Below are 23,576 nucleotides of genomic sequence, written 5' to 3'. Positions count from 1 at the left end.
GTAAAGATGGCCTATGTCAAACTGAAGTACCCCACATAGATGTTTTAAGTCCATTTAACACTGATGAAGTTAAACAACTGAAAATTTCAATGTTAAACTACCTGAATAGATGCTGTTCTCATTATTTCTTTTAACTACTTTATAGAAATAGTGCAGTGAACTGAAAAAATGTGTAGGTGACCCATTTTTTTTCAGGTAGCTGAAGAATTAAAAAGATTTTGAATAAATCCACAGTGATCTAACTAGGCAGAAGACAGGAGAATATGAACAAAGAGTACGAGCATTGTATATGAGTCAATGCATATGAATAATCAATAGTAACTGTTAGAGTTTCCCCCTGAATTTATAGCAAATAAAAATATCAACTCAAAAAACAAAAACAAACAAATAAACACCTTGAAAGCCTAGTAAAAAAACATTAGCCATTCTCTGCAGAGGAAAAAACAACTGTGCCCAGAAATTGTTTCATAAACCAGTGTATCAGCGATTAAGTTATTTTTCTCATTTCCAGAATTCTTTACGCACTTTTAGGAGTGGTCATCTGAATTGGTACTGGCTGATCATGAATAATTTCTAATACCTGATTCCAGAGAGGGATTAATTCTATAATCAGGTCAGTTTTTTTGAATTCGAATTCATGAATAGTTCTTTTTGTTGATGTGTTGTTGGTTGTTTTTGTTTGTTTGTTTTGTTTTAAAATAAACTAGAATGAAATTAATGGCTGTCATAATTTACTCATATGCTATTCCTTGGCTTCATTTTCTTATTAAAGATATCAACTGCTATTTCAACACTTGTCAGAGAAATAGCAAGTTCTTGGGAAAATATATGTAAATCTTTATATATTCCAGGCTGACGAAGCACCAGCAAGATGAAAAGTTGTAGAGACAATGCTGTTCCCAGCCTTCTGGTGCTTCATCAGATGTGCCACTTAATAAATTAAAAATTAAAAAGTATTTTTTGCAAAAATACAGGTCTTCCATATTATTACTTTCATAACAACAAAAGTCACGGTGTTTCTCAAAGAGCAATGCTCCTTTTGAGTGTAGCTAAAAAGACAGCCACCTTTTCAGTTCACTTTTCAAGCAGAAAGGGATTAATCATGTTTGTATTAACATTTGACTTCCAGTGCCACGCGCTCTATGTCCTGCATGCTAAACACAGTGGTATATATTGTCTTAGCTGATCCGCTGTTAGCAAGGAACAGGCAGACCTGTTTCTGCACACCTTTCCTTGCTTCCCTCCCTGTCTGAGGGGTGCACATTGTAATGGGCTGGGCTTGAAAAGACCTAAACTGGGCTTAAAAGACCCTCCCTGAACAGGAGGACGAGGTGAATCAGTAAACCAGTTCCACATCCTACACCATGCCCTACATCATATGGAGGAGTCTCCTGCTCCATAGGAGAGTTTGTTGCCTTTTATTTATTTAAAGAAAACAGAGCCCAGGGTTGCTAGAAAGCTGCGGCAGAGTGGCTGATATGCAGACACTGTTGTTGATCTATCATAGCCAAAGTACTTCCATTAATAAATGATTTCTATCAGCAGACAACCTACACAGTAGATATGGATATATTACTGAATGCAGAATAGAAAACCGAGTTTTTAGCATCTGCATCATTTTCCACACTTGCATAACTTTCCGCTTATTTAAACAGTACTGCTAGAAATCCATTGTATAGTTGAAGATGAAGTGCTTTGCCGATTTTTAAAAGATCCTCTTAATGCTTCATGGTGTTATACACACACACAAAAAAAAAAAAACGTCACAAGCTAAACATTTTTTTTCCTATGTGTGAAAAACTGTTCCATAGCCTTTGTTAAAATTTCATTTGTATAACAGTTTGTAATCACCAACTGGACCGAAAACTCCTACCTCCGTTTTGGCCATTTTGGGACGTTTTCTGAACCTAAACTCTTCCTGCAGCCACTTAAGTTCAGGGGAAGTTTTGACTGCTCCCAGAGCACCCTTCTGGTCACATCCCAGGAGCTCTGGCTCCCAAGACAAACTCTCAGAGGACACTCCATCATTGTGTGTTGCTAAAAATACATACCCAACAAGGCATCCTTCCTACAACGCATACCACAGGTCCCAAGTAACTCCTTTATATTTCTAGCAAAATTCAGAGATGAGACAAAGTGAAGTCTCTGAGAAATTTCGACATATGACTGATTCAACATACTATGATAAATTTACTGTTTAATACTTAATATTTTTCTAAGGTTTATGAGGTATTCCAGAAATGGGTAGCTGCAAACTCCATGTCTTGCCATGAATCTTAGCAGTCATATGCTCAAGGCAGTGTATGCCAGCTTCTGCTACACTACCTAACCTGAAGAAATACAGCATGCTAATACAGAAGTTAAACCTCACGCTTTAAAGATAGTGAACCAAGAGGTAGCTAATTACCCAGAAGACAAGGTCTGCTACGTTTCTAGACTTGAGTCCTCCTCAGAATGTCCTGAACTGAGAACAGTTGCCTTGTGGATCTAGTAAGGATAAAAGAAAGACAGACTTAGAAATAGTTGTCAGTTTTTTTTCTAGATGAAATTTCCGAGGTGGCTTCTTAGGAGAGTATCTGGACTGTTCCAATAGCTTACGGTAGTAATGTTGATCTTTTCTATAACTTAAGCAAACTAGGAAACAGTATTACTTTTCCATCCTTGTTCTCCTCTTTTGCAGCACATGAAACTTACTGGGAGTTCACTGCCAGCACCATGTTAGATGTACCTGTGCTGACGGGGAGAGGAACTGCAGCACAGCAGGTCAGTGAAGCTGAGACTGGCAGGAGACCTTTCTGCCCTACGCTGTTGTGGCTGAACGCCAGAAGTAAATCTGGGCATACCTTCAGGATTGCTGTGCCTCTACACAGGGATTTCCTTTCACAGGGAAAAAAGAACAGCTGGAACTATTAAAAATAAGGCAATACATATAAAGTCTTCACCAGCAACCTGGGCTGAAGAACAAAAGAGCTGTATAATTTAGCAGATGTGATGTTTTCTCCAGGCAAAAGCAGCAGTTCCTTGGAGGGCAGGTACGTGCAGGCAGCTTTCCCTCCCTAGTGCCACAAAAGCAATGAAAGAATATCAGTATATCAAAGAAAGAACAGCTGAATAGAGTGTTTACTTTAAATCTCTTTCCTAAGTTTAACAACCACATCTTTGCACTGAAGCTTTATGGCACTGAATTTCCTAAATTTTTCTTTTCTTCTTTTTCTCTCTTTTTTTTTTTTCCCTCCTTTTCAAAGAAAATGAAATGTGCCCTGGAAGGTCTAACAAATTTACAATATTGTTAACATTTAAATTTGTAGTTGAAAAACTACTGGAATCCAGAAAAAAAGAAAAAAAATTACATGTCAGGTACTTCCTTCCTACTTTTTTGGCGGGTGTATATGAACAATTCCATTGAAATGAGTGAGGTGTGCAGTGGCTGACAGGATCAGCATGAGATCTCAGATGTGGTGTAAGACAGCAAGCAACACTTTTTGGTGACTCGTAAGGAGGACTGAAGTAGACTCATGCTTCTCACTGACTGTTTCTTCCATATTCCATCTTTTTTTTTCACAGCTGAGAAATTACCCACTACCAATGTTTAGCTCTTCAGTCTCTGACCACTATTTTCTGAAAAGTTCTGCTCCTTTTTTTCCATCACCCCTGCCTCCACATCATAAGCTACAAATGACTGCATTTCTGTTTCATGGTCTTTCTTGTGTTTTGTCTTCAAGCGTGTAGACACGTTGCAAGGTTAGGTGAAGGGTGCAAGGAGAGAGATTTGTGTAAAGGGTGACTTTAGCAGTCCTAATAAGCAAAAAAGCCCACTAAGTGAGAAATCAAGCATAAATAAAATCAGAAACGTTTTTCTTAAGTCTTAGGTATTGCTCACTTCAACCATTATAAATATTGATAAGCAGCTTTCCTAATCAATAACTATTTCATGTGCTCCTCATGTGCCCACCCCCCCCACATTTTTATTTGTTTTGTAGCACTGTGGTGAATTACTGACATTTTTATATTCACGTTATATTTTTCTCAGAAAGTATCTATAAGCAAAAATAAATAAATAAAATTTAGAAAGATTTTAAAGTCTTCTATTGAGATGTCAAGAATACCAACTTCTACTTTCAGTCCTGCTGTATTAGCCATTCAGATGACATTATAACAGAAGTCTCATTAGGTACATATGTTTAGCAAAAAAATAAATCAATATTATATCATATGGCAAATAGCTAATGTGAAAATACAATAAACTATTTGTAAATTTTAAATAAACTATAATAAACTATAAATTACTTATTTATTACTTATTACTTTATTACTTTATTACTTATATTACTTATTACTTTATATAATAAACTATAAAGTTTAAATAAACTATATTCCCTTATTCTAACTTATTCTAAAATATAAATCTAAATTTGTTTATTTTCTAATTTAACTTGAAGTCTGCACACAGATCAATTGCTCACAGAACAATCTCCATTACAAAGACATTCTGCCCAAGTTCCCAGAAAGAGCAATTTATGTCAAAGGCTTCTAACAGATGTCATTGAAGAAACAAATTTAAATTTATCTGAAAATGAAACAACCTTGCAAACATCTTTACATTTAATCATATAAGTCTTATTCTCCTGCCTAGGTTCCAAACACCCATGAGGATCAAGAGCATTAAAAGAAACACTTTGCCCAAACAAATTATTATGTTAAAAACATGGAAGAACACCAGATGTTCAAATAGAACTGGGTAAAGATTTAAGAATAAGAAAGGATGATGAATATGGACCATGAAATAAAGCATTAACCAATGTGATGAGCATCTGCTGAGTAATAAATCTAGTCTTTGTATGGTTCTCTTCCCAAAGTTAGTTTGACAGGAAACTTTTCCAGCTTGATGAAAATATTGCCAAATAAGAAAATATCGGTCATTTTAACAATGATATTTTATTTGTTAGCACAAATAATCACGTTAATAAATACACATTATTTATCTGTGGAATAGAATCACTTTTACCAATTAATGAATAAGCCGCAGTTTTTATTTATATGTAATCCAGATGGGGAGCCATAATTGACTCACCTCACGAGAAAACTGGAAAGCTAAGGCTAACCATTATGTGTTAGTATTAATGTGTGTGTGGAAGCAACAGCTATAATTTAAGATTATGTACATCCCTTTCCTAAATTCTTTAAGTTTTTCACATTTGAAATGATGATATCAGGATTGGTTTCTGAGGGAAGATAAGTATTTGTTGAGAGAATGAGTAAAAATGGTATCATGCAATCTCCATGTGAAGAGTGAAACAGAGAAAGAAGATAAGGCTTTTTCTATATGCTGTAGAGATGGTGTTGTGAACTTCCTCCCAAGACATTTGCAACTGAAACAGCTGGGCTGGAGAGCACGAATTTGGCATGAAAGGGCTCCTTACTGAGTGCCTATTGCCTCTGAACAGTCTTCTGAACTTTTTATTGGTTTATGCAGAGACAAAATACTTGAAAAACTATATGCCACATGTGCATTCAGTACATTTTGTCACAGTTTTTTACACTGAGTATTTAATATGCGCAGCTAGGGAAGGGTATATTTGCACCATCTTGGCTTAGGCACAGAAAACTTTATGAATGACAAATGTAACCTGCTCAGCATTTTACAATACGTTTATTTCAACATAATGCAAAGGAAGTTTGGATGTGGAAGAATAAAAATTTGATCATCTCATCTTGGAAAGGAAGCAAAGTCTGGGCTGCTTCTTCCTCAGTTCACCACATAATTTCTCACAAGGAAAGCAAAACCATATGGCACATGCTCTTCTAGTTGTGTTGTATATTAAATAGGGAACAGTTAATACTTCCCTTTTGTTCTTCTTGTTGTTTTTGTTTGTTTTGTTTTTAATGAAAAGCTATATTCTTCAAGTAACTTGGAAAGTATTTTCAAATAAATGGTGGATTAATTTTAGCTTAAATGCCCTCTTTTAGTATAATAGCAGCCAAGATTTGCCCTGGCAGTCTTTGCTGTATCAAAGCATGGCTTCATCAGGGAGGCCCCGCCAAAATGCCCCAACCGACCTGCCTGATTAGCCAGATGAACTCTTCACATATGATTTCAGAGTAAGGGAGTAAAACTCCAGTTTGAAAAACTATATAACCATTCTTTAAGATTCACAGCTGAGAGAAAGTAGTCACAACTACCTTTTGAAATAATGATTATTTTCTTGGTGTGTGTTTATCTGTGATCTGGTTTCTGGATTGAATAAGGGGAGGAGGGGGACTTACTTGCCACCTTGCTCTGACCAGCATCAGGTATATGTGGAAATAGGCTGGTCTGGGAAATTTCAGGTGGATTTCAGGTAGATATTCCCTTTTGGATCTGTTTTCAAGTGTTAGGGCTTTATTTCATTTCTGTCTGCCTAAATGAGTATGAGTTCTGTTGCAAAAGCAAATCCACAGTCTGTATTTCCATACTGTTATTTTAAAACAGTTTTTATCTGCAAATAGCTACACCCTGAAGTGAGTCTGTGAAGGATGATGCCTGAGAAGTGTATACGTTCAGTTCCTCTCCTATCATCTGTAGTCTTAGCACAGGTTTTACTAAATCTTTGCCCTGAGCAAACTCTTCCATCCTTGCCTTTTAATAACAGATCAAAAATTCTAACTTAATTAAACCAGAATACATGGCTGCACATCTTTCACCTTAATCCCTTTGTTCATTCATAATTTAATTTCCCGCTTTCTTATTAATTTTTATCTGCACTATGTAGGTGAATAGACCTGTTTGTTCATCTCTCACTGAACTGTAGATCACCAGCTGTTACATTCCTTGTAACAGTTGCATTGGATTTGGAAAATCATTTTTCATTATTTCGTCTTAGCTTTTGGAAAACATCCACATCATGTAAATGTCTCAGTGTCTTGACAAAAAAAAAAAAAAATTAATCTCCACAAATACAGAATTAAGCTGCAGTATTGTTCTAGGTCAGGCTTCACATATTTTGTATCAATCAGCAACAACAAAACACATGTATCTGCTACACTCTGCACAGTACTTGTGGTGCAATACTGATCTTTTCAGCTCTACCAAAATTGATTTTACATTAAAAGGGAGGGGGGAAGATTCAGCATACTCTTGCTAAAAAACACTCAGCTAGAAGTTGCGCAGTATAGAGCAGGAAGGAAAAAAAAAAATCTGCTACCACTGGCACATAAAAGAAACTGTTACCCTTTCTTTTAACAGTATTAGTTACTCTTTCTTTTACCAGTACTGGTATGCTGATAACCAAGACTGTTGGTTATCAGGGTTTTATCTTATCTCTGAGCGATACAGGAGTTCCCAGCTCCTGCTAAGAACATCTTTGCAGAGCCAAGTCTGCAAGGCAATGGTCCTCAGGTCCTCATGAGATTGTACCCAAGTGAGAAAGAAACGTGCCTCACTATATGAAAGCCTAATACCACTAAAAAAAACTATTCATTACACCTTACCCTTTAGGACACAGTGTCATTAGGCTTGAATGAATTCCTCACAGAACCTGCATTGAAATGAAAAAAAGATATTTTGTTAGAAACATTCTCTGAAAGGAAAACTTATCAAAATACACCATATGCATAACACAGATATGGATTGTTTTCAGTCCTAGATGAAATCATATGTCCAAATTCATTAGAAGGTCCCTTTCTCCCCTTTACCATCTACTCTTCATATGCTTTATCTATTTCAGCCACAGTAATGACAGCAGAAGTGTATTTCTAAAAGATGAAATATTTAAACTTCCATCTTCCTAGAAATGTTTTAGCTCAGTTACAAGTCTGCTGGCACAAATGACAAACTTGCCAAGTTGGAGCATTCTTTTAAACAAACAGAGTGTTGCAAAGAATGCCCCCTTTAAAAATCAATGATATTTAAATGAAGTAGATCAACGTATACATTTACATAGAAGTGTCCCATTGTTCTATATGCAACTACAACATTACAAGGCACTTCTGCTGTTATGCAATAATAGTAATAATAATAATAATAATAGTACCCTTATCAGAACAAAAAAATCATCTAAGGAGGTTTTACTAAAACAGTGGAGAGGTCATGTGCCAAAAACTCTTTGCTTAAATGTCAATATCTCCAGACAATTAAGAAAAGTTGTTTAGCGCTATATCCATCATCATTCTACACCATTAATATGTTCTCCCTTTATACCTACTACAATCACCTGAAGGGAGAGATTGTAAACTGTTTAGAACCAATTTTCTGTGACACCGTTAACAAAGAAAGCGAGTCCCTTCATTTACCTACTCTCCAACAAAAAGTCGTAAATTAAGTAGAAAATCTAAAACATGCTGTACCTGCATGCTTTTAAAAGACTAAAAAAAAGGCCAGCCAAACAGCCTGAAACACAGCAGCATATGGGCAGAAACGGAGATTCAGTCCATAGCGGTGTCACAGTTACCTATAGAAATTTTGTACAAGCAGGATGCAGAGGTCTAAGCAGAGCACCATGCAGTCAATATTCAAGGCAAATCTATGATGTTTAAGTAAAAGCTTCTGTTTCAGAAGTGTATAGAAAAGATAAAAATGCAGTGAAAAATGACATTTGAATGCAGTCTCTTAGCTATTTCCTTTTCCTTCCTCTCCTAAAACCATTTCTGGCCCAGCTTTAGGTATCTTAGTCTTTTGAGAGTACTTTCAAGCAAAATCATTTTTTTTTTTTCTTCTATGAAGTACTTTACAAGCAAAAGCAGAAAAACACTGGTTAATGAATACAATCTCTCTCCACACTTCCAAGAAATACTAAATTATGTTTTAAAAAGCTAAAAAAATTTTACTTAAGAGATATTGCTCTTCACTATGTTCACCTGAGTGTCCCATCTCCTTTTAATATTTATTTTTCTAGTTCTATGAAACACATTTTATTGAAGTGATTTTAATTGAAGTTCTTCAAAGCACTGTTATTTCTTAAAAGAGTGTAAATACCACTTTATTTATAAATACATTCTATTATCCCTGTTAGACTTCAACAATGTAATCTTGCACAAAGATGGTAAACTGTTTCTGTGGGTACAGGCTGGGTCCATCTTCACTGCATGAAACTCCACAGGAGCTGAAATGTTTGGTATCACAAGATTTAAGACATTGTGTCATAAGGGCGCCCATGGAGAGGGGAAATGCTGTCTCTGCAGAGCTGTGCCATCAGGCTCCTCCAGATCTAGGAAGAGGGAGATCTGAAGGGATGCAGAAGGGCTCTGCAAAACAGGGGCTAACTTCCAGGTCCTGTTGAATTGTTAAATCCCCACTTTGACATTATCAGTTCTGAGTCTGTTGTATCCAGGTTAATAAAGTTGGATCTTTTTGGTTTTGTAAAAAAAAAAAAAAAAAAAAAAAAGTGATTTTCACAATGAAAACAGATTTTTCTCACATGGGGACCTAAAAGATGTACTTTATTTATTCATTCTAGCATAATTATGCAATTTAAAATGTCAGGTGCTATATATGTTAATTCTCAAATGACAGAAACAGAGCAGAGTAGCAGCTTAGGGTACACATCATCCACATTCACTCACTCTTTTCTCCCTTAATCTAGTTTCACCATATTTTCTGTTGTTAAAGTTTTATACAAATCAAACTAAGGAAAATGACAGTCTGTGTTGACAAAACCAGAGGAACAAAAACAATTAATGGTGACTTTTAGAGCTGGTGCTCTGAATGTGCTTTTATAGTATTCATGAATAAACAGAAGAATCATCTTATTGAATATTAATATTCATAAGAGTGGGGCTAAACAGCATCAACTTCTTCCTACTGACTATTGCCTTCATCTAGAAGATTAATTAAATTATGTTCTGTAAGGGCAGTGATTTCTTTTCAGATGTCATTTGTAAAGGAACGGTCTCTTTATCCAAATGTTATCTTTAAGCAATAAATTCAGTAGCATTACTGCAGGCGACATTACTCATATTACATTAATGGATTTGAGAGCCTGATAATTCTTAACAAGCTTAATACACAGGCAAATTATTTAAATCAAGATTTTTGTTTAATATTAAAATATGCTGATTTGTGTTGGAAAATGAAGCTGGTACAGATCATGAACCAGAAAAAAAAATGGATTCCCTACACTGTTTCAAAATGAGAAAAAAGCTGATAACTAATATTTCATCAGAAATATTAATTTATTAAATGAAATACTTCACATTTTGAGCAAGTTTCTGGACTGCAGTCTTACATCTTCAGGCTGATGGATGAATTGAAGCCAAGTTTCATATTTCTTAAACAAGCATTTGTATTAGTGCTAGCCTTACAGACAGTGCAGTGGCACTATCACCTTATTTCTGTTCGGTAAGCAAAAGCCTTTGCTTATGTGATTTAAAGAATGAATGTTTCAAACCATTCAGTAACTATTTTTCAACAACTTGAAAAAAAATACAACTTCATTTATGTTTTTTATCAAATGCTTTGTTTGAAGCATGTTCTCAAAGTAACCTTCTCCATACAGGTTTTCTTAAATTGACGTGTATATTTGCACATTCTTATGCCAAATGCTGAACTAATCCTTCCTAACCTCCTCCTCTTCCTTTCCTCCAATTATTCATACATCCCTACCAAGGACAGGGCAACTCTCAGGGTCCAGGAACCACTCTATGCAGAAACCAATCTTCACACAAGTCAATGCCCCAAATTATTAGGCGATAAACACACATACAAAAAATCTTCATTTCATCCTTACGCAAAACAAGGAACTCTCAAAGCCTCTGAAAATGTTCGTTACCTGGGAAAATCATTTATTGTCTTCTTCTGGTATAAGCGCTGGGATGAAACCTTACTGTCCTCCAAAGGTATGAATTACCTTAGGACAACAACATCTCTGGGGTTTAGGCCCCTCAGGAACACTGGAAAGGTAATTTAATCTTTCTAATGTGGACAAAATCTTGCAGTGAAAAGTGGATATTATTTCTATTTTGCTAGATTGACAAATTTACAAACCAAATAGTTTGTTTTATGTCATTTGAAACTCATATAGCTTAAGTAGCTTGTCTTTCCCCCTGTGAAGATCAAACAGGTATCAACCTGTTTGTTGATTTATCCTATTTGGGAATAAATGGAGACTCAAGTAATATTTTAGATTGTGAGGCTGCAGCATCTTTAATCTTTGTATTAGTAAACATGGTAAGACAATCTATAACATGTTCCATTTCAAGATTAAATACTTTCCAAAATCTTTAAATAACCCAGATACAGATGTATAAATCTAATAGTTGCTTCTAGCTTACAATTGTAATTCTAAAAAAGTAATAGCTGATATTTTTTCAGCTCTAACACAGAGAGATTCCAGGTCAGCAGGAAAATAGCAGAATACTAGATGGCACTTCCAATGTGATTTATTTAATCTCAGATTACCCCTCCTGTTCAGACTCCAGGGGAGGAGGACCTGCAGAATAAGGCTAAACACCCAAAGCTGTCACTTGTGCTACTGAAGCACTTTGGCCCATAAGTATATTTTTATCTCTCTCCTCTTTATCTCATCTTAGTAAGCAAACCTCTCAAGGAATGCATTTCCTTTTACTAGACACAGTCAGAAAGTAAAATAAGGCCTTGACTTCAGCTTTGCATCTCTAGGCCATGTTGGAATTAGCCACTATCTCCCAATTCACATAGGCTTGCAGTGGTTTTAAAGGTTTGTAAGCAAGCCAACTCATGTAACATTTCCTTCATTTGAACAGAGAATAAAACTTGGAAACTATTAACTTTATCTCACTGAAGCAAAATTCTAATTTATTTTGACCCCTGAACACTTCGTCTTATCTTTTTTTTTCTTTTTTTTTTTTTTTGAAAAGAGAGGGAGAGAGAGTTAAAAAAATATCTAAGTTAGTACAGTGCCCCAGTGTTGGAGAAGCAATGAATTGTTGGTTGGTTTTCTAGAATTCTAGATTTTTTTATTGCTAACTTCATCTTGAATTTTATAAAGTAGCAATGATCCACAATGAGAGACAAAGGAAATGAAAAATAGTGCCAGATATATATAGATATAACAGCAATTATTTTGATTTTAGTATCAGCTTTCAGTATCTAACATTCACCCTACAAAATATTAATTTTTTCAGCACTGTATACAAATAAAGTTTTTTTATGCCTTTCTTAATCATGATGGTATTAAAGATTACAATATGAAACTACATTTTTCAAGGATTATGTGTTCTTTAAGGTTAGTGGGGAAAAAAAAAAAAGATGGATAGTTAAAGCTGAAATTCTACTTAATTCTTGGAAACTCCAGAATTTTTATTTATTTCTGTAACATAATGATTTGTCATTGGTAGCTGAAGTACGTTTCTTTTTTTAAACTTTATTCCAATTTATCTCTGTGTTTGCGAAACAGCGTATTGGATGCACACCTTGGTTACATTTTTAAAAATTTTTTTAAATGTATTTTAATATATGCTTCACTGATTAAAAAGCAAGCTTTAAGTATGAAAGATGTCCATGAATATATGGACACATTTGTAATCCTTCAAAAATTGTCTATATAGAGAAAAAATACACTACTTTTGCTTAGTACTTTGCAATTCCCCTGATGTGATTTTAGTGCTCAAACTTATTCTGAACTGATTTCTAGGCTTAAATATTCTTTTCAAGTCAAATCAACATAGCAAAGTTTATTAATATAAATATATCATATTTTTCCTTTGAGAATTTATCTCAGACTAATGTTGTGTTCTATTATGGATAATTAAAGTGGCTCTAAAATATTATTTATATTAAGGGAAAAGTTAATTTACTCTGAATTTTTAGCTAAGGGTCGCGTTCAGTATTACTTATATAAATATGCTAATGGTCTGAAAACAAATTTCTGTTTAAAAAATCTTCATCTTATTAGAATTCAAAGTCTAATTAAAAAATTGCTAACCCAAGACAATAATCCAAGATACAAGATTCATTGTGGAACTATGAAATTTGACTGGAATGTTTTGTTGAGCTGGAATGTTTTGATGTGCTAGCTTATTGGCATTGATTTTACTTTATATGCAAGTCATGTCTTTATTTCATAGTTTTGTTATATCTTATCATTAATAAAAGCTTACCAGCCCTTTGAAACAATCCAAAACATGAAGATTTTGAATAAAAAAATAAATAAATAAATACAAAAATGGGGAAAAAAAAGCATTTCTACAGCGCATCTTTCAGAAAAAAAAATAAACTTTTGACAGACACCATGCTAACATTATTATTGTAAATTTTAGCAAAAACAGTTTACTGAACTATTTTCCAGTTCTCACAGTCCTTAGTAGCAATGGTATTGAAGACTTGGTATCTGTTATATGTGAAAACAGCCTGGTTCCTGTTGTTTAAACCAAATCAGGATTGAAGTGGTTCATTGACTTAGTAATGACTTGCAATTAACCTGCATTCAGGATCAATATCAACAATACTACATACAAACCCGAATTCCGGACACTTGCAAAAAGCAAACAAACACCATCCACACCTTCCTGAACCTCACTACGGCTAATCCCACAGCAGCGTAGCCCAGCACCAGCACACGTGTGCCCCATGCCCGCAGGCTGGTGGGACAGACCTGCACACCCCAGGTACAGGTCCCAACATACTCATGGTGCTCCTTTAGTGCAATGCCATGTCCAGCCCCCACTAAGGTCACAGTATGGGTGGGGTGATGCCTCGTGTTGTCACAGGGGGGTTTGGGTCCCTGCCATTTCTGCTCCAAGGAAATTTGCCTTCTTCTTTTGACTTAAGAAATGATCCGAAGTGTAGGATGGCAAATACATCAGTATCAGAATGAATGGATGAATTTGAATCAACGTAAAATGAAAGTCTTGTTGATCGGGAATGCCACGGATTTCATTTTTGTCTCTCAACAGAAAGAAACCTTGAAGTCCTGTGGCAGCAATGTGCTGAACTACAGACACGTTCCTAGTGATGCAGGATTGCAGGAACAATCTCCTCTAGGCATTCTGTGTAGGTCTATCATGTATGATGCATTTGTAGTTTTCTGTACACAAATAAATTCCACTGATCTGGTTGCAGTGTCATAAGAATTACTAATACAAAAAAAAAAGTGCACACAGTGTAGTATTGATCAGAAAATCTGTCAAGGGTGACAGAGGAAGAAGAAAAACTTAAATCAGAGTCCCTTTAACCTCTGGAAATGCTTTTCACTCTTTCTAAGAAGCTCATTAGATGTAAGAGTACTTGGTCTTTGCCTTAGACAGATTTAGTATTCGTTTCCACTGTTCATAACCTGTATGTGTTACATGGGAGATAACACATCTTCAGTATTTGACATTCTTTGTTCTTTTAGCCTGCACAGAAATATGTTTATATCTATGTATCTTTAGTTGGACTTGTGCATAGCACAGTCAAAATAAATTTCCCAAAATGTTCAGAACTGGACTGGTCGATCCATTAAATGGCTTTTCTCAATAATCCAAACAAATTTAAACTTCATAAAGTTTTAAAAATAAGTTTTGTAATATTCCATATATGTATTCTGCCCATTTCTCATTATGGTAAATGAGATTTTTTTTTAAATCCAATATAGGCTAGAAGGAAACCTACTGCTTGAGTTTTCTGGATTTGGTGCAGAACACAGTTGCCAAAGTCCCTTGGAAAGCACAGCATATTTTCAACACATTAAAGATGATCTAAAAGTTGTCAGTTATTGAGCACTAATGCTGATAAGTAGAAAAACAGTCTGATTAGCACTTGATACAAAATCATTCCCTGCACCCTATCAATTAGCATTTACACGCTGTCACTGAGTTCTGCATATATTTTGTTTGACAGGCTGAATATTGAATATGAAAAATCTAATTTTTTACCATCTTAAAACTTATTAAGAAGACTTAGATTATCTGTACGGCTCCAACCATTTCTTGACTACTTTCTCATGAAATCTAATGATGCTTGAGACACTTTTTAAAATTATTTTGCATTAAAAAACAAATAATTTTCTAGTAGCACTTGGCAATGTCCTCATCAATGTGGCATTTATTTGTATTTTGGAGGAAAAATCTTAAGCACAGCTTAAAATTAAAACAAAAAGATGAGCAAAAAGTGATTGAGTGTCACATTTTCTCTTTTATTCCTTAAGAAAGCAATTGTATCAGCCTGCACAAACTTGTGGTGTATTGGTGTGTTTCTCTACAGATTGCAAGATCCTACTTTTCCTTTTCAGAGGAAAACTAGAACTCAGACAATGTTGACTTTAAATTGTTTTGAAAAAATCAAAGTTCAAGAATAAATTCTGTGCATGATTTCAAATATAATTCATTAAACGCAAGGCAGGATATCATACAATCACACAACGTTAATGACTTTGGTTCTGAGTTAATAATTCTTAAGTTAATTCAGAAAATTGCCAATGCCAGAGGATAAGCATACAGTGGCCATAGAAGAGCACTGAGCCACAGGTGTCACAATTTCCACCCTTAAGATGACTGTAGCCCTCTGAATTCAAACTCTGGAGTCAACATCCAGGTTCACTCCAGTCAAGAAGAGGAAGAGAGGAAGAAAAATCAATGCAAAATGAGCTCTCTGTCTAGTAAACTTCACAAGTTCTGACGATAGAAAAACAAACAAAAACAAACAAAACACAACACCTGAAATCCCTCCTGTCTCTGAATAAAGGCACATTGATCAGAAGCGGTCACCACCATAAAACATATAAATAAAGAGGCATTCAGGCAGAAACACGCCTGAAACCTAGCTGGAGAAATCCCAGTTCTCTGCCACCCCTAAGGATGCCTGAATGCACCAGACCCTGCTCTCATCATTTTGCAGACACTAAGCAGCAAGAACACTCGATTGACCAGAGGAAAAATAAAAAGACTGTGATTGAATTTCCCAAAGGTAAAAGTACTTATACCTGTCCTGGTTAAATACTCACAGCACCCGTTCTTCACCTTTCAAAGGCTTCCAAAACACTGTATGTGAAGGGTTCTCAGGAGACTCGCTGTCCTACTCAGCATGGGGTTTCTCAATGATTCTTCCACCAATGACTCTGGAAGCAGGTAGCTGAAAATTATGGATTTCCAAACTCAGATCCAGGAATTAAGGGTTAGGTGTTAAACCTCAAATCCTGGTTACAGGCCAAGCTTACAGAGAAGATGAGCCCTTCAGGTTGGCCACGTGAAGGTACAACAATAGGTGTCTCCAGGTGACCACTGTACCTCCAGCCCCTGCTGACCGGCTGCCACATTCACCTCGCTGAATGTTTGGATGGATATTTGCAGCTAATCCAAAACAGAGATTGAAACAGATTTTCACTGTTTGGGTAAGGCCTACTTTCATCCCAGTATCTAAGATAACACAGAAGTTTTCATTGGACTGATAAACTCTGAAATAGACAGCACTCATAACTAGAAACACTTTTTTCCTTATCTGTCCTTCTTTCAGGACATTTTTGCCCCAAACCGACATTCATTCAGACCACTACAGATAATGATAACCACCTGATATAGTAGCCAGGGCATATAATAGAATAGCTCTGTACAGTATCACAAAATTTGACAATAACCAGACACACCCCTGGAAACACAAGGGTCTACAAGCAAACATTTTCCTCACTCAAAAAGTCCAGGCCCCAACATTTCTTTTTTTTTTCCTGGGCTCCAACTTTTTCTCAGCTTTATTCTTTCATTGTACCCAGATTTAATTTAATTTGTCTTACCATTGTCAGTGCTGTTGTAGCCCTATTAGTTTATCAGTTTACCCACTCCATCAAAGAAAGTAAATGAAAATCTTGTAATTAAATGGTTTCAGTATCTGGATTCTATTTCTTTTCCAACTAGTTCTGGACAACGAGACCTCACACCTGTGCATGACAGCTGTCACGATATGATCTAACAAATCCTTGTGTTTTTTAAAATATTTTAAGGACCAAGATAGTCATTCAATCAATTAAGCATTAAAAAAAAGTACAGACATACAAATTTTAATTTTTACTTTGTACTTCTACAACTTAAGCCATTCGTACACAGTTGTGTTCAAAAATTTTTCATACCCATCAGTTAAAGAACAGATTTCAATGCATCAGCATTTTGCTTATTAGTTTTTAAGATTACAACTAGTAACAGTGATTTTTTTACTATATTAAAAGGTAGCATTGCAAAGCATAATTGCACTGATGTTTTAATCACTGTATCAACACATGACAACACCAAATTTTGGCTCAGGTTAAAAAGACAGAGAATGGATCGTCATTGTAATTTGCTTTTACAAATTGCTTTAATATCCTCTTAAACTAAATGAAAGCTGTAATTTTCTGTGTATTCCTCTTTAAAGCCCTGGAAATGCTCATAACATCCTGAATGATGTACCACAGAATCATAGAATATCCCGAGTTGGAAGGGACCCATAAGGATCATCAAGCCCAACTCCTGGCACCGCACAGGTCTACCCAAAAGTTTAGACCCTGTGACTAAGTGCACAGTCCAATCGCTTCTTAAACCCCAGACAGGCTTGGTGCAGTGACTACTTCACTGGGGAGCCTGTTCCAGTGTGCAACCAATAAGCACAGTGTAAGCCTATAAGCATCTGTAGCATGTGATCTACAGAATCAGCAAATGGATGAATACAAGTCACATTATACGGTAAGTGAAAGCTGGAAATTTCTACTCTAAATCTATTGCTTCATGATGTTATAAATCATATCATTTCAATAACCATGTAACTGGATCTCAGAAGCTAACACAATTAAGGCATGGCCTACCGAAAATATCAAACAGGTAACAAAAAGGCACAATCGTCTTATTTTTGACTGAAAATTTTTCTGATGAGTGCGGAGGGACAACTCCAGGAAAATATCATGGTCTTGACATAGGTTGTAACTACCTGGATTTTCCATATTCATACTAGTACAACATGGCATCTAATAACAAGGGAGAATCTTCAGTGGGCTCTTATTTTTCTGACGTACAAAGTTTGTACTTTAGATGTGTTGTTCAAAGCTGTAGTACCATTGTCTGCAATTTTAACATACTGTGAGCCAGTGCTCTTACCTTTAGTTCAGCAGCAGTTGAGACATTCGCAGTATATCAGACTTCCGCAGTATTTGGAGGATTGCTGTTTCTGTTCAGATTGACAGCTTCACCCATACTGTTTTCCACATACTGTAATCGGTGGATTTGCACCACATTTCTCACAGCATTTGAAGAATGATCAGGGTGCCCAGGTATTCCAAATAAATTAATCAAAAGATATTGGCTAGTAAATTAGTAGTAAAACTCATTGAAGTGGGCTCTGTTTCAATTCATCTACTGAGGCTGCCACCTATGGATAGCACAGCAGGTTTTAAACAATTTCCTTATTTAAAAGCTGATCTCTCTCTTTTGTTGGGGAACTGAAACAAGTATATTGTGGAGCAATCTAAAATTGCCTTAGAATTCAGCTCTAGCTGAAGGTGAAATTGATGTGGGTGAATTTGAAAAGGATATTTTTGTTCATGTATTTGGTATGGAAGTCTCAAGCATTAGTCCAGCCCTTGAGACAACCAATGCAATATGGGATGTTATGAAGACATATTTATGGCATTTGGCTTACGGAGAAAGTCTGCTGCATTTAGGACACTCACAAAGTGTGTTTTCTTTTGAGTAATGAGGAACTCTAGGATGATTTCTATGAGTCCTAATAGATTTTCTGTGAAAGTAGCATGGATGTGACAGATCTGCCATCATCAGTCTCAGTGACAAGGTAAAGGTTCCTAAAGTGATGGATGGTAAATTAGGTTGATCTGCATTTCTTTGATCCTTTTAACAAGGGGTTTGATGCTATGGTTGAGTCATTTTTAAGACCATATGGAATCACTCAATTTACACCTGCCACAAACCTTGACACCTAAACTGTTTTCCCTAAGAATCAAACATTTGTGCAGCACTGAAATTCTATCTTTCTTTTGAAGTTAATGAAAACAAAATGGCAGAAAAATACTTGAAAAGGCTATGCTCAATTGTTTACTATTGGCTTGTGAGAGAGTAAGAGAAAATTATCAAATATAACATTCAAGATTAGTACAAAAAACACAGTATAAATAAACATTCTCCATTCCTTTTCTTGCTGCAGTTCCAAGCTTAATATTGCATAGATAATTATAGAAACGGACTGGATTTCTTTCAGTAACACAGTCCATAGGCGTATTATGCTTATATAGGAGGCCACAATATGATCTTCTGCTACAAATTCTGGCTATTGGTTTTGAAAAATACAAAATAATATTCAGTTTATACAGCACACAGAATTATGTATTAAAACATAGTATATAGCCTAACAAATGAATCAGATTCAGTTCAAGTAAGATTTAAAACAGGATCTACATTTATATCAAATACTGTAAAGGAGTTGTGTATTTGATAACTTCGACCAAGCTAAAAGATGAAATTATGTGCCTAAATAGTAAAACAATTTTAACACAGAGTGGTATTTTCTGTTTTATACATCCATTTATTCTCCTTGTGCAAACTTACTTTTTTATTATGGACACTTTTACAACCTTTACATCCATACTTGCAAGTCAAACCTTTGTAATTTGCAAAGGGTCAAATCTTCATTTTGCAAGCTGACAGCAGGAAGGACGCGTGCATATGGCAAAGCAACTTTCATGTGAGAGCTTGTGAAGGCAGATGCCAAGTATCACTCCAGGATGAAGAGAAAAGACACCAGTTTACAATTAGAGTGGATATTATGGTACTTTTCCCTTAATCTTATGAAGTGCAACTTTAAGATATACAAATATTGTCATTTCTTCTTCCAAGACAGATTTCTGTTTCTTAATATAAGTATTTATATCCCCAACCTTTAATAAAATCATATGCTGTATTTTCCAGATTTCATATGGTAATACATTCTAGAGAATTTTTGCATACTTAAAATGAATAAAAGATGTGAAGGCAAATTAATGTCATATCTCACCAAAACAACGAAAAATAAAACTATAAATTGAACAGTGGGAACTCTGCTGTAAATGGATAAGGATAAATCACTTTCCAAAAAAAAAAAAAGAAAAGAAAAGAAAAGAAAAAATGTGTAAATTGCTAAGATACATGTTGAACATTTCCTGGAGATCTTAGCAGAAAAACTATTAAAATACCAAATTAATTTTCCTGACACCTTCATTAATATCTCTAAGTTTCTTTAACCCTTCCACTTCCTTAATCTTTTGTTTCTGATGCATATCGCTTTTTGTGTCAGTGCAGCAGAAAGGTGTTGATGCCTGTGGTGACCACCAACAAATTTGATATTTTTCAACAAATCTCAAAGGATGACAGAAGACAAAAATACAGAATGATATATTCACCTATTCTTTTTTCCAGGTCAGAATAGAGAGAGATAAGCCTGTATTTTTAGCCTCAGCAGTATCATTGGCTTTTCTTGTCTCTCCATCTTGATGCCACACATACTCAAAGAATGATTCAGAACGAGCCAAGACAACAAATATTAAAAAGATTTTTCATTCATGACTATTTTACCTGTTCTATTGAAACAAGGATTACTCAGGAAAATGTTGGTAAAGATCAGGAGTCTAGATATAACAAAATACAAGACTTATTTGAAAACAAAAGGCACATGGAAAAATCTATTACAAGTTTACTTACAGAAACCTTAATCCTGAAAATATTTCATCAGGTCTTAGTGCATCTATGCTCATGGCACATCTAGTCCATTCACTGAATGCAAAATCCTCCCAAACGCAAACGTTCATCCCAGTCATGGCAAAAGTTTCCAGGTGGGCTAGTTCAGTGAATAACCATGTATAGTCCAGTATCTTGGAAGCAGCAGAGCTGTGTGATGGAGGAACCATGCTTTAGCCATTCGGCCTTGCTGCCCACCACCCTCATCCACCCTTGCATGGCTGTGCACTGCCAGTTTAGGACTTGCAAAACATGCCCATCTAAGAAGGATTAGTCAAAGTGTTTAAAATATAGAATACGTTTAACTGGTTGTAAAGAAGGCAGTCTTAAATGCTGAAACAATAATCTTTTCAGTTGATGGAACATTTTCAGGTAACTGGATATGCATTGAGCATATTTTTTATTATTATTTTTAACTGTAGAGCTAGGATTTTCATATATCAAAATTTACTTTTGAACCTTTTTATTCCTTTTTTCTCAGATGTGTTTTGGTAGTGTCACATACTAGATACTCTAACTCTCAAGTTGGAACAAGCACCCTGGTTCATTACAGAGACTCTGGTACAGATGCCAAAGGATCAGACATCCAACTTTATAGAATTTAATGCTTAATCATTCAATCATTTGCTTTTGGATACATCAGCCTATCAAATAGCATCTATTACTGTTTAATTTATCTTCCCACCAAATCTGCACCTATCTATGCATTCTTTGTCTGACTATAAATAGAAAGTAACAGGAAATTGCTATATTCTACAGTCAGGCTCAAAAACTAGAATCATAGAATATCCCGAGCTGGAAGGGACCCATAAGGATCATCAAGTCCAACTCCTGGCACCACACAGGTCTACCCAAAAGTTTAGACTGTGACTAAGTGCACAGTCCAATCGCTTCTTAAATTCAGACAGGCTTGGTGCAGTGACTGCATCCCTGGGGAGCCTGTTCCAGTGTGCGACCACCCTCTCGGTGAAGAACCTCTTCCTAATGTCCAGCCTAAACCTCTCCTGCCTCAGTTTAACACCGTTCCCACGGGTCCTACCGCTGGTGTTTACGGAGAATAGGTCAGCGCCTGCCCCTCCACTCCCACTCATGAGGAAGTTGTAGACTGCGATGAGGTCCCCCCTCAGCCTCCTCATCTCCAGGCTGAACAGGCCAAGTGACCTCAGCCGCTCCTCATATGTCTTCCCCTCTAGGCCCTTCACCATCTTCGTTGCCCTCCTCTGGACACTCTCCAACAGTTTTACATCCTTTTTGTACTGTGGTGCCCAGAACTGCACACAGTACTCGAGGTGAGGCCGCACCAGCGCAGAGTAGAGTGGGACAATCACTTCCCTCAACCGACTAGCGATGCCGTGCTTGATGCACCCCAGGATACCGTTGGCCCTCCTGGCTGCCAGGGCACACTGCTGGCTCATATTCAACTTGCTTTCAACCACAACCCCCAGATCCCTCTCTGCAGGGCTGCTCTCCAGCATCTCATCGCCCAGTTTGTACGTATAGCCAGGGTTGCCCCGTCCCAGGGGCAACTACTGGGCGTAAGTAGGGCAACTACCAGGGCATAAGACAACTACTTGTCTTATTGGTGGCTGTTACTATGATATAGGCAATACAATATATTAAATACTTTTTTTTTTTTTAACCAAATGATTTGTAATAGGTTATTTTTCCATTTGTTACTTGAGATCTTAATCACTTAGCCCTCACAGCCAAGGTGACTCCTATTATATGGGACCCGCTTCTATTTTGACAGAAGCATTTGTAATATTTGTAACTACGGTGACAGTGGGTTTTCTATTTATTTTTTTGAAGAGAACAAATCTATATCCTAAAAATAGAATAAATTTTAAAACATCTAATTGTGGCCATTGATAAAATAGAAGAATGATATTGATAATATTAGCCTCAAATGTTTTGTGCAGCAAAGCAATTAAAACAGTTTATATCCATCTAAGAAATTCTTTGTCAGCTTCTTATATGTCAACTGGAGGCTGTTAATAGATACATGAAATAGAAACAGTGCACAAATTATAAAGCTTTTTTATCAACTGAGGTAAAATCATGAACATTTTGTGAAGGCAACAACATTACATTTCATCTTAACCTCTTGAGTGTGTCTGTCACAAAAATATACCTTTAATCTTTGTGGACTGATTCATTTTAAATAATCAGTAACCAAAACCCCAAAGATATGCTGATAACATAGGGACTTTTATGAATATGCACTTTGGGACCTAAACACAGATATTTGGGCAAGCTCATAAGATATCCAAAGTAGTTGGATGATCTGAATGACAATGTTCTTCTAGATAGCTTTGCAAACAACTAAATTTCAATTATTTTTTTCAAGATCATATTCATTTAAATTCAGATTTGGTTTTAAATAAATTATTTCCTCTGCAAAACAGATCGAAAATCCTCATCCTATTTGTGTTTTCCATGTGCCTTGGACTTTAGAAAGATAGAAGCCTAAAATTGAAATCCTCAGATCTTGAATGCCTCCCTTGAGTCAATAGGAAGTACTGTGGATGCTTATGGCCTTTCCAAGCTAAAACTGAAAATTTAGGAAAAGTTTAAACTGGGCAATAGGAACAAAATGTTAGGTTTTTAATTTTGTCAATTTAAAATTTAAAACTTTAATTTTAATTTAACATTTTATTTTATTTTTGCTTGCTTGCTTTCCTTTGGCTTTAACAGGATGATGGATCTTCTGATCATCTATATTAATTAAATAATTAGATGTTAATGTATTTATATTATATATACTATATGTATATTTATAATATATGTATATATATTAAATAAGTGGCTCTATCTCTGAGTTACTTCAGTGAGGTCACATTTACTGATATTATGATTTCGTCTCTTTGTGTGTTACCGACACACAAGCAACTGGGTTTTCAGGAAGATGCTACACTTTCATCTGAATTTAAATGGAGCCTGAGTTGTGAAGACGAAATATTTCACCC

General features: G+C 35.8%; 1 long non-coding RNA gene across 4 annotated transcripts in view; it reads right to left on the bottom strand.

Annotated features, from left to right (window-relative positions):
- Window positions 1-23,576, bottom strand: part of LOC106038630 (uncharacterized) — a 201,598-nt gene that overhangs the window by 47,052 nt on the left and 130,970 nt on the right. For 2 of the 4 annotated variants that reach the window (XR_010831307.1, XR_010831305.1), the window contains exons 1-2: window positions 8,427-8,844; window positions 7,468-7,514 (exon numbers count right to left, since the gene is read on the bottom strand). This is a non-coding gene — a long non-coding RNA (uncharacterized lncRNA). Of the gene's footprint in view, window positions 1-7,467; window positions 7,515-8,426; window positions 8,845-23,576 lie in introns of those variants that run through there. The other 2 variants (XR_010831308.1, XR_010831306.1) reach the window with 2 other exon arrangements.

Source organism: Anser cygnoides, chromosome 4, assembly GCF_040182565.1.
Source record: "Anser cygnoides isolate HZ-2024a breed goose chromosome 4, Taihu_goose_T2T_genome, whole genome shotgun sequence".
NCBI lineage: Eukaryota > Metazoa > Chordata > Aves > Anseriformes > Anatidae > Anser > Anser cygnoides.
Note: the sequence above shows the minus strand (reverse complement) of the source record. Positions and strands in the feature narration are given on the sequence as shown.